Genomic DNA, 18,016 nt, shown 5'->3' with positions numbered 1-18,016 from the left:
TTTATCTGATTTTGTTTGACTCTGTCTTAACCTTCTAAACTCAAAGACTAATTATCACAATATCGAACAGAAGTCTGGTACTGTAAAGTAGATGCAACTTTCTCTTATATTCCTTGTCGTCCCACCTCCCCACACTACCATCACACACACGCCATCTCGTTCACATTGTTTGCCCTTAGTCTGTAAATAATTACTACACGGTCACAGACCAACACACCACTGCCCAGAAAGGAGACTCCTGTATAAATCCTGCAGTCATTTCAAATGAGCCTTAAAGAGCAACCGATTGTAAACGATGCCTTTATAAACATAATAAATAAATAAATATGTATATTTATTTATTATGTTTATTTTTACATTTAAGGGCATTCTCAAATAATTTGTCAGAATTATTTTGCTAAAGTGCTAAATTTTTAACACCACTGTATAGTTTAGATGTGTTACTGTCCAATGTCTTACATTTTAGCAGGGCAGAGATCTATGCAGACTTAGCTTTAAAAGCTTATACAGTATTGTCATCTTTACAAATAGATGACTTTCTGCTTTTGGTCTACACAAATTGGAACATAGAATCAAATCTAGAAAAATAATCACGACAGCTCGTGTTTTTTTAAGCTTAAGAGAATAGGCCAAGAAGACACAGTCACAAGATGATCAGTGCGATTTCCTATGAAGTAAATTCTATTTCTACGAGTGAGTAGTAGAGCACCACATTCTAACATAGGTGAAACGATGCCCTCGTAACAAAAAAGATTTGACATCATCATGTGCTGCTGCTTGAAAGGAGGAAACAAACTGGATCGGCTTGAACGGAGGAAATGATCTGGTTCTGGATGAGGCATTGCCTTTTTATGGTCTCTTTTTGGGACGCTTCTTTTCACCAAAGAGAGTAGATGACTGTAGCCCACATGGGGGTCAACAGCTGCCGCCATTTGGGAAAACTAGCTGTTTAGCTGGATAGTGCACGAGCTGGCAGGCTGCTGCTGGAGCTGAATACCTGGTTGGCTGCCTGGTAGATGAAGAATTCTTCGAAAAATTGATAAGGCACAGACTTACCAGCCGTTGTGAATGGCAAGCTTTGTGACTGACGTACAGCTGGGGGTGGAAGCGCTGGCTGCTGGGTTGGCTTTCAGAGGAGTGCTTTCTCTGACTGTTTGTGGGGCAAGTTGGCAGTATGTCCTGATATTAGAAGATTTTGCCCTTCACTCTATGAACATTTCAAAAGGGCCTCAGACAAACATAGCACAGTGCCTGCCATAGAGAGGCAGATTCCCAACTTCCTTCTTATCCTTATTTTTATTTATTTATTTTTTATTTATACAGGAAAGTGAAAACTCCAGCAATGTGATGCTGTAAATCCTTGTAAGTGGAGGGTGCAGTTTCATTTTTCAGCTACAGGGCTTAACAGGCACGTCCACATATATTTAAGCTGAGAGCAGAAGCTATCCGTGCTGCTGGTGACAGGGACACCAAGGAAAACAATGTGCTGCATTGCATGCAAAATTTGATTACACCCCCAAAATGCAAGGGTCATTTTCAACATTCTCAAATCAATTTCTGGAAAATGTTGAACTCTGAAGTGAAGGATAACTACAACATAACTTTTCTTATCAATGACGTAACACATGAAAAAAATTTTTTAAAACCAAGGCTTTTAATAGACACATTTTTAAATGATTAAATCAAAAGTACTGCTTTAACCTACGTATTTAATAATCAAATCATTACAATTACTTGATCTAACAAATAATGATCTAAATTTTCTTTAGGTCTATCGAGTATATGTTACATTTTTTTATGTTTGTTTGTTTTGTTTTTTTTGCTGGACCAACTATGTGTAGAGTGTGAAAACTGTGCTCCCAGTATCACCTCACACAGTTCAACTGCTGATGATTTCTTGTCCAAATGTGTGCTGTCTTTTTCTGCCTTTTTACAGTCCACTGAGCCACAAAATAAGATGCCTCGTCTGCTTTTTTTTTTTATACTGTTGCAAGGTTATGCATTTGCAGTTTCTAGTAGGTGCACTCCTTGCGCTTCCATCAAAAAAGTCCTTGCAACTTGCACACACTTGGTGTTGCGTTGCCAATGGGTGCTTTAGCTGTACTGGTTTCATGGCTTCATTCGCTTGTAAATGGGGACAGATCACATGCTGTGGTCTCACACTGCTGTCTCTTTGTAGTACCAAATTCATTATATCTATATATATTTTATGTAGTTTTTTTCTTAATTTGCTTGTGGACGATAACCGAATATTATCATTCATTTGATTTTGAACTCACCCAGACACAGGGAGAACATGCAAACTCCACACAGAAAGGCCCAGTCCTGAACCAGTCCGGAACCTTCTTGCTGTGAGGCATCAGTGCTAACCACCATGCCACTGTGCCGCCCTTGGGTTTTAATAGTCTCATTTGGAATTACCCAATAATATTGCTGGTATAGCTTCCCAAATAGCTATGCAACCAATACTTGTAATGCTTACAACTTTTGTACAGGTGTGTATTTCTAAACTATGCCTAAACAATTCTATTTGATACAGAGAGACTTTAATCCCCCCCCCCAAATTCTTAAAATGCTTAGTGGATTAATCAACTAGGCTTGACACAGCCCCTGTCACTTAAACATGCCTATGCAGACAAACATCTCTCTCAGTAAAATCTTATAAAGGGCCGTTAAGTCTTTAAAATGGACCATCAAAATGTAAGGGTTAGATGTACAGTAAAGAACATTTCACAAGGTAGGAGAAGCAAAACTACATTTGAGTGAATAGTTGTATACATGATGTATGTGGTACTTGTGGCCTTTGTTTCACAGCCGTGCAATGGTCCAGAAATGCAACCAATTAGCCATGAAAAGTGGAAGCAGGGTAAGTGTCCAAGAAGTAGATCTTTGGCTTGGCTCAGCTAGACACTGGTGTGGTCTTTACAGAAATGATAAAAATTCTAAAATGTTTGCACTCAGGCTAAAACGCTGGTCATAGAAGCTTGCCTAGCATTTATAAGATAAAGCTTAATATAGACATTTGGAAATGTAATGAAACACAACTGGACTATCAAGCAGTTACAGCTAATTAAGAGGGAAATGAGGAAGCCATCCTTTTACCCAGTTGGACTTTCATTTTCCTTGGCCTCCTGCGTCACAATTGTCCTCTTCTTTTTACCCATTAATTAAAGATTTACCTAGGGATACATACATTACTGCCTAAATAAATTGATTGCCTGTCCAACCCAGTGACGCGCCATTAAATGCTCGTCAAAGTCTGCCAGCACCACATCAGGCAGCTGAGGCCTGGAATTGGCTGCTTGCTCTCGCTTTGCAACAAAAGAAAGCATTGATTTCCTTCAGAGGAGCCCTCATGTCCACTAAGCACTCTGATTTTCATTAAGACCTTCCCCGAATTCCACACACGTTGCTCCCCAACAACAAAACGCATACATATACACATTCATCTGCAGATACTTTTCACCTGATCACAAGTCCCACTACAGCCACCTACCAACAAAGCAATAACTACATCTCCAATTAAACACTCTCCGTATGGTATGGGTACGGTGAAAGTGAATAATTCATAAATGTGTCAACTACATTAATAGGCGTGTCATGTTTTTTTCCCTGGAGTAATTCTAACAACTGGCAACCAAGGTTAGTCAGGGTTAAACAGAGAAGTTAAAGAGTTCTTGTTAATATGCCACCCGCTTTAGCTTTAAGTGGGGGACAACTTGTTTCTAGGAGTATTTCTGCATTTGTCACAAGATGTTGGTACATGTTGTTTGGCATAAGCCCTGTCTAGTAAGCAAGTAAGGATTTTCGTTAACTGTGGGATGCAGTTATAACCTTAGAGTGCTGCCTATGAAACCGTACTTTAGGCTTCTAATAATACAACCTCTTCTCTACAGAAGGAGGCTATCACAGCATTTAATTTCTTCCTCTTTAATAGCCGTCACTTTATTTTAAAAGCAAAACAGCACCTTGAATTACAGTCTACAAAGTACTAATGATTAGTATAATGGGGGAAATATTGAAATCTGCCCCTCATTATGTCAATTTCAAGAATTTCAAGTATTTAAGTTTCATACTGTATACAGGTCATATGAGAAATGACACACCAGTACACCAGCGTCTCTTAATGGTTTAGCAATGCAGAAAACTTTGCAATGAGCCCAGGCAGTTTCACAACATGTGATGAAACATCAGTTATGCCAAACACCAACCACTGATGCACCATCAGAGGAATGCCTTCTGACAGTACTTAAGAGGCTCCCCAAGGTAATATATGTTCATTTGACATGTGCAACCCCAAATTCAGACTAAGATCAAGCACTGGTTTGTCTCTAAAGATGAACACAGAATGATTTTATCAAAGAAATGGATTATAAGCCTTCAGTCTGAAACCATTATCCCAGGGAATGAAAGGCTGCACAATGACAATGAAGATGTCAACTGGGCTTCCCTGATGCTCATTAAAGAAAATGATTTTGCCGTTGTACACTGATGGCCTTTTTCTTTGAAGCTTTGCTACACCAATCAAGCATATCGCAAAACCTCTTAACAGGGAGCTCAAAATTCACAAATAATACCTAAAAATGAATCATTCACAAATTTCGATTGGCATCTAAAGTTAAAGAAAAAGTTCTCCAACGTCATTTACCAAATAGTTTGAGGCCACGGGTCCAATTTAATGACGGGAGCACTAATGTAATGTAATGTAAGACCCCTCTTCTTTATGCATGTTTCACTGTACACGGCGCACTGTGAGCTTCTGAATTTCATATTGTAAAGTACGAGGATGTAGCAACAGTCTGTTTTCCAACAATAACTTTGGAGTGCAGACCCACCAAAAAAAGCAAAATATCAAGTACATTCATACCCACTACGTTCTCAAAAATTATTTTTCCTTTTTCAACTAGACTGGGTAGAATGGAGATAAGTAAATGTGAGGCTAGTGATTCAACAAATTCTCCTAGCACAGGTTACCAAGGAGGTAGTGAGATGAGTCAAAGATTCTGTAAGATGGGTCTGTGTGTGTGTGTGTCTCAACAGCACAAGCTAATGGCAGAATATAGTAAACATCATCTTTCCTAATTAGGGCTACGCTGGATAAAACTTTTGTGATGAATAGTATCATTAGGGTTAGTGTTTCTTCCTTCATAGACTTTAAGTATTACTTTAAGTAATGTTATTATGAGAAAATGCTTGAACAAAATGAACTATTTAATGATAAGTTAACCAAAGGATAAATCGATTAATGAAAATAATCAATAAAAAGTAAATGTTTGTAGCAGTTCCTATTTTGTTAGCTCATCGTCTTACTCACCAAGCAAGATCTGTGGATTACGTTGTGGCTCCTCTATTACCTAGGAGACAACTAACATGTTGATGTGTGTGAGCATAATGACCTAGGAAGTTCATTTCATATGCATATAAATCTAAGAAGAGCAGGTTTCAAAGACCACTCTTTACAAGAGGTGAAAATGGAAAAGGTGAAATTATTGTAGCTTCCAATGCACTGCACTGAATGAACTGATTATCACCTTCAAGATCAGAAACACTTATGATATAAGAGTTAAAAAAAATGTTGAAGGCACTGGAACAATTTACTTTTAGCTAATGTTTTATGCATGCTGAGGCAAATATAACAGCACAGCAGAACAATGTGATCTGCTCTTGGCTCCTAGCTAGCCCTCATAGTGATACTCATTCTTCATTACAAAGGGTTTTGCACAAATCCCCCAGCAACCAAATGTAGCAGTGAACTATGTACAAAACACACAGACAAAGAACATTATGGCCCTGAGTGGCAAACTAAAATATAATAATGTCTTTCCACGGGTAGGGAGACAAAGCCCTATGTCTGTCTGTAGAGGGCTGTGCCAAAACAAACAATGTGAAACCTTTATGCATTAACAATATTAGCTATGAAGCTACATTAAACTTTCATAAACATTCATCTCAGTAATAAATGCTTTTGAAGACATTCTACATTATAAACACTGTAATTCTTTATATCCATAAACCACTGACACACATATACTAACCAAATATCCAAACACAATGAAAGCATACGTACAATACAGTGTAGAATTCAATGACTACTTCCATTGTATTAGACTATATATTAGTCGTATAACCTTTGTTTCCACCATAAATTAAAATGTCGATGTAAGTTCATGCATGTGGATGCGAAAAGTCAAAAGACTTAATCACTTAAAGAAAAAACACACTGTGACATTATTGCTTCTTAAACATGATTTAGCAGGATTTTTCTAAGAACAATGAATCTTAAAATACCAGAAGCAGGATTTAAAAAAAAATACAATATTTTTTTTATTAAATCAAACTATGTTCATTTGTACCGGAGGGAAAAAGTACACAAGGGCAGTGGTTTGGGTTGCTGGCGCTTGTACCATACTGCTCACCAATCGATCACCAGCAGCTACAACAACTAATGTGACATTGACCATCTTCTGACAATGCAATGTTCTGCTGGGAAACTTTTGGACCTGGCATTCATGTGGATGACATGCACCAACAACCTAGACCAGACCAGTCACCCCCACCCCACAGCAATGACACTCTTTGGTGGCAGCGACCATCCCCAGCAGGATGCAGCCTGACACAGGCACACACACAAAAACGTTTTTTAACTAAAAAAAACATGAAAAACAGCACAAGGTGTTGACCTGGCCTCCAAATTCACTAGATTCCAAACTGATCAAGTATCTGTGGGATGATCCACATGCTGTTTAATGTCAACTTTATCCATAATTTTCTGGATGGTGTTATAGTCTTCAACAACATCAAGACATGTATACTCACTTGGCCACCATGCACTAATTTTAGAATCTGTTGTATTTTAGGTTAATTCATAAATTTCACTTTGATTTTCAGCATCATTATGTTCAGTAACCAGGCAACAGAATTACACACAGTACAAATAGTAATGTTGGCTTTGTCTTTGAACCCGATGTATGTAAGAAAACAAGCACCAATTATTATTTTTTGGTAAATCTATGAGGATTCTAACTTCTCATGCCAGTGTTCAAATTGGTTACAGTTGATGCATTTGAAAAATAATGTTATAACCATCAGGTACCAAACTTTTGTACTTGCAGTGTCATCAGAATTACTGTCAAATGACAGTACTGTGTACACTATCATTTACTTAGTTCAGTTACCATTTAGAGAATAAAATCACCCAGTCAATGTCTCTCTCGTTTATTGGGTCGAGAAGAAACTCATTTTAAATGATCAACCATATCATCAGACTTTAGTATCATTTAACAGAAAAAGCCCACATGAGGCATGTCTCCAACAAGACAGGATCAGAGGAATCAGAGCAATCTGTCATGAATTCAAGTGAGCTGACAGACTCATTTCTTGGTTTTCATTTCAACAGCGGTAAATACAGCAGAAGCTATAATCACTGTGATATCACAGATGCATACTGTGAAAATACATAACATCATTTTCATCATGGGACTGACAAAAAACATACACTTAAGTTTTAATTAATATAAGATGCTATGGCTTGGCTAATTAATAAGAGATTCATTTAAACTACTTGCATGAAAATCTGAAGCATTATTGTAAATAAGGTTTTAAAAGTGAATGTTCCTTTTATATTCTGCATCAAGTGTTTTTTTCTGTGAATCAGTGCCACAGGAGTATTGCCATTTCATCCATTTGGAAACAAGAAAGCTGGTATTTGTGTTGGAGGGGTCATTTTTTATAACTCTTGATAAATTTTTATATTTGCTCTCTTGTGGTCTTCTACTAATCTACTCTTATATTCTAGCAAATGTTTTACCTAACTTTGGAATTGAATTACAGGCAAGAGCAAAACTTTATATATACATTCTTAGCAATGACAACATGTCTCGGTCACAGAAGTGAGACCTTCAAAAATCAGACACACATGCTGACAACGTCTCTGAACTCTGCAATGTGAATCCACAAGTAAAATATAGCCACACAAAAAAAAATCACAGATATAAAGTCTCTGTCCATTTGCCCTTTTAAATTTTGCAATTTCTTGGCTATGTCACATGCATTTTGCACAAGGCTCCACTCATCAAAAATGAGCTGCCACTAGGTGTAACATAATTTACCATAGCACCTTCCCACTTCACCAATAATCACAGGAGTTAATGTAATGCAGGCAGGCTTTTAAAAACTGAAATTGTACTCTATAAATCAGGCCATTTTTTCTTCCTCCTGTTTTCATCACTTTCTTGTTGTTTGCACTCTCCTTTTCCCACACTCCTACAAAACATCCCGCCTTTGTGGCAGTCAGTCCTTCAAACTCCCCCTTCACACCAGCAGTCTCCCTCTTTCCCCATGAAATCTGACTCTTACCTGCCCTTTATTCTCTGTGATTCACCTCCACTACAGCAGGAGAGCCACAAGTAAATCATTTCGCCAACCTCAAGTGTCTCTACTACACTGTCACTTTGAAACACACTTACTCTGAGTTGATTTAAGCTTCCGACATGAAAACATATTAACTTTATATTCAAATTCAAATCAAACTATGCAATCCTGACTATTGAATGAAATAAATAATAAAGCGAATTCCACTGAGAAAGCACACACTACCGCAACACAACACATACCACAGGTTACCACCTTTAACTTATGTGTATACACTACCAGTCAAAGGTTTGGACACACCCTCTCATTTAACGTTTTTTCTTTATTTTCATGACTATTTACATTGTAGATTCTCACTGAACGCATCAAAACTATGAATAAACACATATGAAATTATGTAGTAAACAAAAAGTGTGATTCTTCAAAATAGCCACCCTTTACTTTGACTACTGCTTTGCACACTCTTGGCATTCTCTCAATGAGCTTCATGAGGTTGTCACCTGAAATGGTTTTCCAACAGTCTTGAAGGAGTTTCTAAAGATGCTGAGCACTTGTTGGCCCTTTTGCCTTCACTCTGCGGTCCATCTCATCCCGAACCATCTCGATTGGGTTTAGGTCAGGTGACTGTGGAGGCCAGGTCATCTGGCCCAGCACTCCATCACTCTCCTTCTTGGTCAAATAGCACTTACACAGCCTGGAGGTGTGTTTGGGGTCATTGTCCTGTTGAAAAATAAATGATGGTCCAACTAAACGCAAACCGGATGGGACAGCGTGTTGCTGCAGGATGCTGTGGTAGCCATGGTGGTTCAGTGTGCCTTCAATTTTGAATAAATCCCCAACAGGGTCACCAGCAAAGCACCCCCACACCATCATGCCTCCTCCTCCATGCTTCACGGTTGGAACCATGCATGTAGAGACCATCCGCTCACCTTTTCTGGTTGGAACCAAAGATCTCAAATTTGGACTCATCAGAACAAAGCACAGATTTCCACTGGGCTAATGTCCATTCCTTGTGTTTCTTGGCCCAAACAAATATCTTCTGCTTGTGTGAATCATATTTGGAGTTATTTCACAATTTTTGTTTACTACATAATTCCATATGTGTTCATTCATCATTTTGATGTCTTCAGTGAGAATGTAAATAGTCATGAAAATAATGAAAAACCATTAAACGAGAGGGTGCATCCAAACTTTTGACTGGTAGTGCATTTTACTCATCTACACTACAGAACTGTTTTTAAGACTATGTGTCCTGTGATAACTTCATATAATGTATAATAAACTAGTACAATGACGCACAGTGTAAACAATCTATTATGAATAAATGGATGATTTACGGGTCAGTGCCATCACTTTATACCAGTCTTTCAATATCTCTTATTCATGCCACAATGTGATTGTTTTTGTGCTGCACCTTGTTGAGCTTGAAGGATGCCTCCATGATACATTAAACATTAATACAAACATCTATTTTACATGGTGACATTCTCACAGTCTGGGTTTGTCTTTAGGTCTAGTTTGCGCTCCATTCCTGCTGATGTGTGGCAGTGTGTTTGTGATGTCTGTCAAGGGAGATGTGGTTCTGCTAGAGCAGCTAGGGGATTTAAGAGACGGAGTGTGCAAGTGTGTGTGTTTGTTGTCAAGGTGCTCTGATGTCTATGGATCATTTTGCAAAATTGCATCACTGTATATTTGTGAATATGAAAGTCATTTTTGGCAATTTCTTTGGTAATTTTTTGGTAAATTAAGAAATGTCTTTGCTTGTGTGTTTGTCTTTAAGCTGCTGTATGCATTATTAAAATGAAAAGAAAAATAGAAAACAGATGACAAGGGCAGTGGTGTGATATAGTAGCAGAACATCCCACTGAGCAGAAAGCATGATCAGGTTTTTCAAATCCAAATTTAAAAATTGACACCGTCATTTCTATATTGCAGCTGTTAACAGCAGCTTAAGAGTGCAACCAATTACGTCTTCCCAGAAAGATACAGTGCTAAAGTTGTGTTTATACACCGGTATACAGCATGTACCCACCTGAGGGATATTTTTATGCTGAGCATGACTGCAAACAATCATGTTACGGTCTTTAATGCAACATTGCACATCAATAGTACAAGAGAGACTTTTGTTCCCTGACTTTAGTCTTAAGGAGGCGCCTCCTTTCAGGTAATGAGTAGTGGGTAGCTAGTCTGTGATCTTCCTGCTGGGGGCATGAAATACATGACTATCATTAAAGAAAAGGAGAAAAAACTGTTTTCTACATATATTTTGTTGTTAAATCTTTGACAAGTCCATGTGAAAACCAAAGGATTTAATTGATTCTCATCCACGCATCTGAAACCTAATATTGCATATCACCAGTTTAGCTTAATACCAGAATTACAAAGAAAACATGCCATGCAATTTACAATAGTTCGGAACAATACAATTTCAAGAATCTAGGTTTTGACCATAAAGCTACATCAGCGTTCGTGTCAATTTATTTATTTTTGGAAGGGCTGAGAAGTCAGCAGGGTGATTAGCACATGGACACGTATGTGTTCATACTGGCCCATCTTGCAGCTCCTGCAGTAGAGATTCCATAATGTCCAGTTCATTGCAGTATCTACAATCTGCCTTGTTTGGTTCTTGAACCAATCAGAGCCATCCTTTACACTTTGATGATGTATGTAGGTTGTTCAAACAGTCAAAGTCAGCTTTACTGTCAATTCTGACATATGTGCAGTAGGGATGTAACGATTACGGGTATAGATAAACCGCAATAAAATTCCCGATGGTTCGTACTACCGTTTCAAATTGTAATTATCGTTAAAATCGTGATTGATTACCACAACTGATTACCGAAAAACTCACAGTGATACTGCTAATTTCCTGGAGAAGCAGCAGCACCTGAACGGCACTCTCTCAGAAGCGGGCGTGCATACGCAGATTGCACTGTCTGTCCTGTGAAAACATGGCTGAAGCCACCTGCGCTCCAGAGATGCCCCCCCCCCCCCCCCCCCCCCCCAGTAAAAAAACACGGTCAGAAGTGTGGGCATATTTTGGATTTATAAAGGATGTCGACGGTAAAATAATTGAAGACAATCAACCCTTGTGCAGAAAATGCAGAAAATAAATCTCCGCGAACGGGGGTAACACTTCCAATTTGATGAGCCATCTCCGTGACCACCACCCACAACATTTGAGTTCTACCTAAGGTACAACAAACACTGAAAGTGTCCTTTCTGTAACAGTTGTTCTGACATGACTAACACTAGATCTCATACATGAGCACTGAATGTGAAGAAAAGTATATTTATCGACATGCCCAAAGTGCAGTTACCTCTTATGGCCACAAGGTGCCATCTTGCACAATTTTCACATTTATTTTTATTTATTTATGTTATTATTTTAATGTTTCTGCCACATTACTTTGTTTAAAATGGTAGTGTTGCTTTCATATGCACATTTGATTTCAACTTAAGGTTCTTTTCTGTACCAGTTCTTGAATATTTAAGACTAGATCTAGTCTTGAGCAGTGAATGTAAAGAAAAGTATTCTTTTTTTAAATAAAACTTGGTTAAAAGATTTCAGTGTTTGTTCAGTACTTTTTGAACATTTTGAACACATCTAACAATACCGTGATAATAATAACCGTGATAATTTTGGTCACAATAACCGTGATATGAAATTTTCATATTGTTACATCTCTAATGTGCAGCACACAGAGGATTGAAATTGTGGAACAAGTTGGACACTAAACTAGAAATATAAACATCTGAGATTTAAAAAAAAAAAAGGTAATAAATCTAAAAATCTGTGGCACATAACGGACTGATATGAGTCCAATGTTGTTGTTGCTCTTCTGTCCATCACTGCAAAAAGCCCACCCAAACAATTTGATTGGCACAGCAGACCTTTGCCAGAGCATAATCAGTTCCCAACCGAATGGCCCCAGACCAACTTTCTGCCACAAAAATTATGGGCAAGGCAGTTTGTCTGGCTTCCAAGACTACCGTTACGAAATAACAACATTGTGCATATTTCCTTTGTACTAAGAAAACGAGTGCCACTGCAACAATGTAGTTCAGTGATATATACACCAATCAGCCACAAAATTAAAACCACTGACAGGTGAAGTGAATAATATTGACCATCTTGTGACAATGCAGTGTTTTGTTGGGAAACGTTTGGACCTGGCTTTCATGTGGATGTTAATTAGACATGTACCACCCACCTATACCAGACCAGGCACACCCCACCCCATAACAATGACACACATTGATAGCAGCAGCCATCCCCAGCAGGATGCAGCCTGACACAGACACACACACATTAAAACGCTTTAGGAACAACTCAAAAAACATGAAAAACAGCACAACAACACTCCAAATTCACTAGATCCCAAACTGATCAAGTATCTGCGGGATGATCCACAGAGGCCCCTCCCCTCAAAGGCCCCCACTAACAACATTCTGTTGCCAGACACCACAGGACACCCTCAGAAGGCCCATGTCCATTCTCTGATGAGTCCCAACTGTATTGGAGGCACAAGGGAGACAATAATATCTTAATGTTATGCCTGATCTGTGTATAATACTTCAGATAGATAGACTGATCGATAGATACTTTATTTATCCCGTGGGAAAGTCGGTGTCCAGTAGCTTCATCACATAGAAGCAACGTGAAGATATGCAAGATATTTAAGTTATATAATTTTTATGTTCATCAATGGGAACAGTAGAATAAGTTATATATGATTCTGATTAGAAACATAATACGTGTTCCTGGAATTAATGCATTTTTCATGGGATGCCTTTACAGTAAGACCAAGGCCGTAAACAACTACCAACATGAAGCAAACACAAACAAGTACATTATTAATCTCAGTGGAAATGACACCAATGACAGACACAAGCTGGAGGGAGAGGATGCCAAAAAGGAGACACATACACAAAATAAGTTGACTAACGGTTGGCAGCAACATTGCTGTTGAGCAAAGATGTAGTTACCCCAACAAGAGCTGAATGAAATCGCTACAATCAGTCTTGGGTGTTTTTTTTTTTTTTTTACCTCGCTACAGCTCCAACATGAAAATATTAAGCCTTAGCGTATAAAAAGTTATTACCCAACGTAATTCTATAACAATACAACTCTTAATAATATAGCTGTACAACAATACTGTTCGAAATGTTAACGTTTTAACCGTAATTTTACGTCAGGAGGCAGAATTCCTTTCTACCAAGGCACAACAGTACCAAGGCTACACGACACAACTCTTTAGACTATGACCAACAACAATACTACCCACTCTTAGACAGGCACCGCCTGAAGTTAATGCTAACTTAGTTAAATTACCGTGACAGACAGATAGCACCACATGTGTAGCAGAGAGTGAGGCCGGTCATAAACCCTGTTGTAAATTTACCTGCAATGTTGTCCACCTTGCTAGCGGTCTCATTTCGTCCCTTCCTCGGTGAAGACGACGCAGAAAAACAATTGTTTTTTATTTATTAATAAACAAAACCAAGAAAGGTAAAACAAATAATCCGTGGGCTTTATTTTTGACTTCCCGTTTGTCTTTCTTTCTTTTGAGTTCTACTGAATTGGGTATGTGCAGTTAATAGTGTTTGTTTCCAGACGGGGTTAGCCCATAGCCAATGTTTTAGCTAGGTTTCTCAAACGTACCTGCTGCTCGCGCGACTCATTTAAGTTTTTTTTTTTTTTTTTTTTTTTTTTTTTTAAGTTGTGTTTTTTTGGTCACGTGCTTGTTTGGATTTCCGGTTATACCGTGAAAAAATGGCGAATGTGTTATTTATTCTCTTTATTTATTGTAATTTTACCATAAATAATTATTCTAACATTTTCCCACGTTAGAAACTGTAGTGAGAATTTGTGGCTATGTTATTATTATTATTATTATTATTATTATTATTATTATTAATCAACAGTAATAATAATATTGTTGTTACTTTAGCCTACTGTATTTTAATTATATACTTGTATTTTAAATTTCTTCAGTATGCTTGTTTGGCCCTGTAAATTTCAGAGAACTGTTAAGTGCTTCTGATTCATATGTGCGATTGCCGGCGTGCACTGAGGGCTTGGTGTTTTGTTTTTAATTACAAACCCCAGGAGTTACTGCGTTATTTAAGTGATTCACCCTTTCGCGCTTTCTCACCTACAACTGTGTGCGCCTTTTTTAGGTTTACTTCCTCAAATCATCTTCTCTGCTCATGAGCTGCTGTGTTCGCCTCCACTCTAGGTGGTTGAGTGGAACTGCTTGGTCAGTTTCAGACAAATCTGGCTCTGGCGTAGACATGAAGTGAAAATCAGAATGCTGTGTACACGGGAGGGAAAAGCACAATTTGCATACTGTGACTAAAACAGTTCCCATCACACAGTGCTGAAGTCACTAATAGATATACTGGTTATGCCACATCGTAGGAAACAGTCATTTTGTAAGATCTGAGGGTTATTTTAGTCTTTACAATTCTGTATCGATCTGCAATCCCATTACAATCCCACAAACTCTTGAAGAGTTGTGTGCATTGTAAGATGAGCATTTCCTATGTGTGCGTGTCTGTATTTGTTAATCTCTCTCACAGCCTTCTCGTTATTGATCAGTCCTGCGGCCTATGGCCCGATGAATATGAATCTAAAATGATGGGGCTTCGGTGGCTGTCAGGGCAAACCAGCCCCTGTGTAAACTCCCTCCATTAGTGTCAAGTGGCATCAAAAAGAAAAAGTGTTCAATCTTCTTGTCCGCACCAAAGATGGAAATAAAGGAAAAAGATTTATCTGCCAATAACAACAAATGAATTACTAACGATCATAATTAAATTATTGGTAAGGTTTTGTATTGACAAAAGCAAACCTCATTTGTATGTGATCTTGAGGGAGCTGAAGATTTCTGTTGCTGTGCTGTCCCTGCATAATGTGACCAGCAAGTTGAAACACACTATGAGCAAATGCATACTCTAAGATCTCATTTAAACAGAAATCCAGCTGTTTCACAGGCAAAGCAATTATTTTGGATGAACAATGTGCACTTGTATCCACAAATCAAGCTGTGTCCAGAAAATAGCTAAATCAGGACTTGCGGGCCACACAAACAACAGGTGGCTTAAAGGATGCAGTCCTACCCGCACACACTGTGATGTTTAAATGGCATCCTGCGACTACTCTAATTCCTGTGGTTCCCTCCGACCACCTGCTGGCCGGGATCTGCGTGCACTAACTCATCGGCGAAGAGACAAGGCGGGGTGAGACACAATTACCTTGCCACCATCTGTCTGCGTATGAGCTCTCTCCCTCTGTATTTGTACACAAATACAAAAGCAGCCACAACACACACACACAGCACACACAGCACATTATCCCCCAGGCTTAGCTTTTTTTCTCTACCCCCTTGTCACTCTGTGGGTGGATGGTGTCCGACTGTCACTGCCAACACGCTGACCCCACTTGAAGCAATCTAGCGCCATGTCCCGCACGTCTCTCTCAACAACCCCATCATCAACATTATACAAATCACTGCACCTGGCGGCTGGTTGGGTAGAGACCGAGGCTGAACATGTTAGTTTAACCCAAGGGTATACTCGGGTGAAGGAGGTGACTCTGTCTAACACCTGCGTGAACACTGTGATTTCACACATGGCATGCAGTTGATTTCCATTTGCTTTCGCTGACATTCTTGAAAATTTAGAAAATTCTCTGCAAGTGTTACCAACAGTAAGATTACCGTGGCTTTCTTCAAAAACATCCACGAGCGGCACAAGAGCAGAAAACCAGTTTCCATGGTTATGCCTTTAGCAGCTATCACTTCATTAGCCAGGCCAAAGTCTGCTGGGAGTCTCACATTTAGAACACTTTCTGATTTACGGAACATGTTTACTCTTCCGTCATTTATACAAGAACAGTGTGAGACTCTGACATGGGAGTGAAATCCTTTCTTCCGCCCCCATTCAATTTTTACTTGGTATTACTTCACAAAAGCATGTGTTAATGTAATTGGTGTATTGCAAATGAAAAGTCACCACAAAGCAGGAACTAACTTTTGGAAGGTCCCCCGAGCTGTTTCTTCTTATTCGCACTCCATTGAGCATGAATTACCAAATGAGTCAGCATATTGGCGTCCTGGATCCTTTTTCTGTAGAACACTTCTCTTGCTCGTTCTTTTCCCTGAGCTTGTAAAACATGTACATTTAGTTGAGTCTTACAAAGAAAGTGCCATTTCAAACATTGAAATTTCAGACATTAAAGTGCGGTATTACGAAAACGTTCAGCGGTTAGTCTATGGCTCTTTCGGATATTGGATAGTTATTATTTTAAAACATGTAGCCACATTTAATCAGTTTTATGGAATAATCAAGACTGATGTTTGATCAATACCGTATCTGTTTTCAATACCTCATGTTGCTATTGAGCTGCTATATGGCAAAGGGTTAAATGAGCTTTTAATCAAACGTTTTCACTCCCACTGGGACCTAAGCCATCGCTCCAGAGGTTCTCTTAAACAAGTCTTTGGTGAATGAAACACAGGCGTTGCAGGGCGCCTTTGATCAATATCTTCACATGAGCCATGAATATGGTTATTTTCAGAGGAAAATTGCCTGCGATTGAATGTGTGCATATGTGAGAGTGTTTGCGTGTGACACCAAGAGATTAGGCTTGTACACGCGTGTCTTTCATGTGTGTGCTTATATACAACTGACCTAATGCATCAATCAGTTGCTGACAATAGCAATACTGACAAGGAGTGAGAGACAAATCCAGTGGGATTCCTCCTCATCCCCAAAGCAGTGAATGTGACACTTGGCTGGGATTGGGGGAGTTGGAGAGGTGGGGGAGATAAGTGTAAAATCACCTTGCCCAAGGGTACGGCCTGCACAGATCAATATCTGTGAAAATTGATGCCAAACTGTGGTGAGGAGGTCCGTGTTCGGAGGTTGAGTGTGTGTGGCTGTGCAGAGGCTCTTAAGAGACAGACAGGCTGAGGACGAAAAGCGGCTCCCTCTGTCGGATAGCATTGGCTGCAGAATGATATCAAGGTCTCAAACTTGGATGTTAGGCTCACAACCCAGGTATATGAGCTACATCTAAATGTCAAACAAATATGAACACAAATCACACACCTCAAATTATATTTATTATATTGATCAATAGATCTTAAGAGACCTTTCTCACAGCAGACATTTTGACTTGTCATAGTATGTAAAACACAGCTGTATTGTACAAGTAAGACACGACAGTGAGCCATTATGCACAAAAGCAGGAACTCAAGTGGAATGCAGTTATAACTGATAAACAAGTGCTTTCCTTATTGTGACAAGTTAGAATGTTTGATGAAAACATTCACACTGAAGTACAATATAACAATAATCCTTGGGCTTTCTTTTGTATTTTTGTGTAAGTTATAGTCCTCTATGTACTGTAGAGGCATTAGAGGCTGGACTACCAACCAAGACACAGTTCCTCCTGTCCTGCTGTATCATGCTTGTTTCGCCTAATTTAAATGAAAAGATGTATCTCAAACTAGAGAAGTACACTACCAGTCAACCAGTGGTGGAAGGAATATATTGATTATTTACTTCGAAATGAAAAAATCAATACCTAACCTTACACATTACAGTACTTAAGTATTTGCTGCAAATGCACCTTTTCCAC

General features: G+C 38.8%; 1 protein-coding gene across 1 annotated transcript in view; it reads right to left on the bottom strand.

Annotated features, from left to right (window-relative positions):
• The window catches only part of alk (ALK receptor tyrosine kinase), a gene marked incomplete at its 5' end in the record, with an annotated part of 329,164 nt that overhangs the window by 199,290 nt on the left and 111,858 nt on the right, over positions 1 to 18,016 (bottom strand). The gene's annotated exons all lie outside the window — the stretch shown is intronic.

This window comes from Chelon labrosus (assembly GCF_963514085.1).
Source record: "Chelon labrosus genome assembly, chromosome: 20".
NCBI classification, from domain to species: Eukaryota; Metazoa; Chordata; class Actinopteri; order Mugiliformes; family Mugilidae; genus Chelon; species Chelon labrosus.
This window is presented reverse-complemented; position numbering and strand designations above follow the sequence as displayed.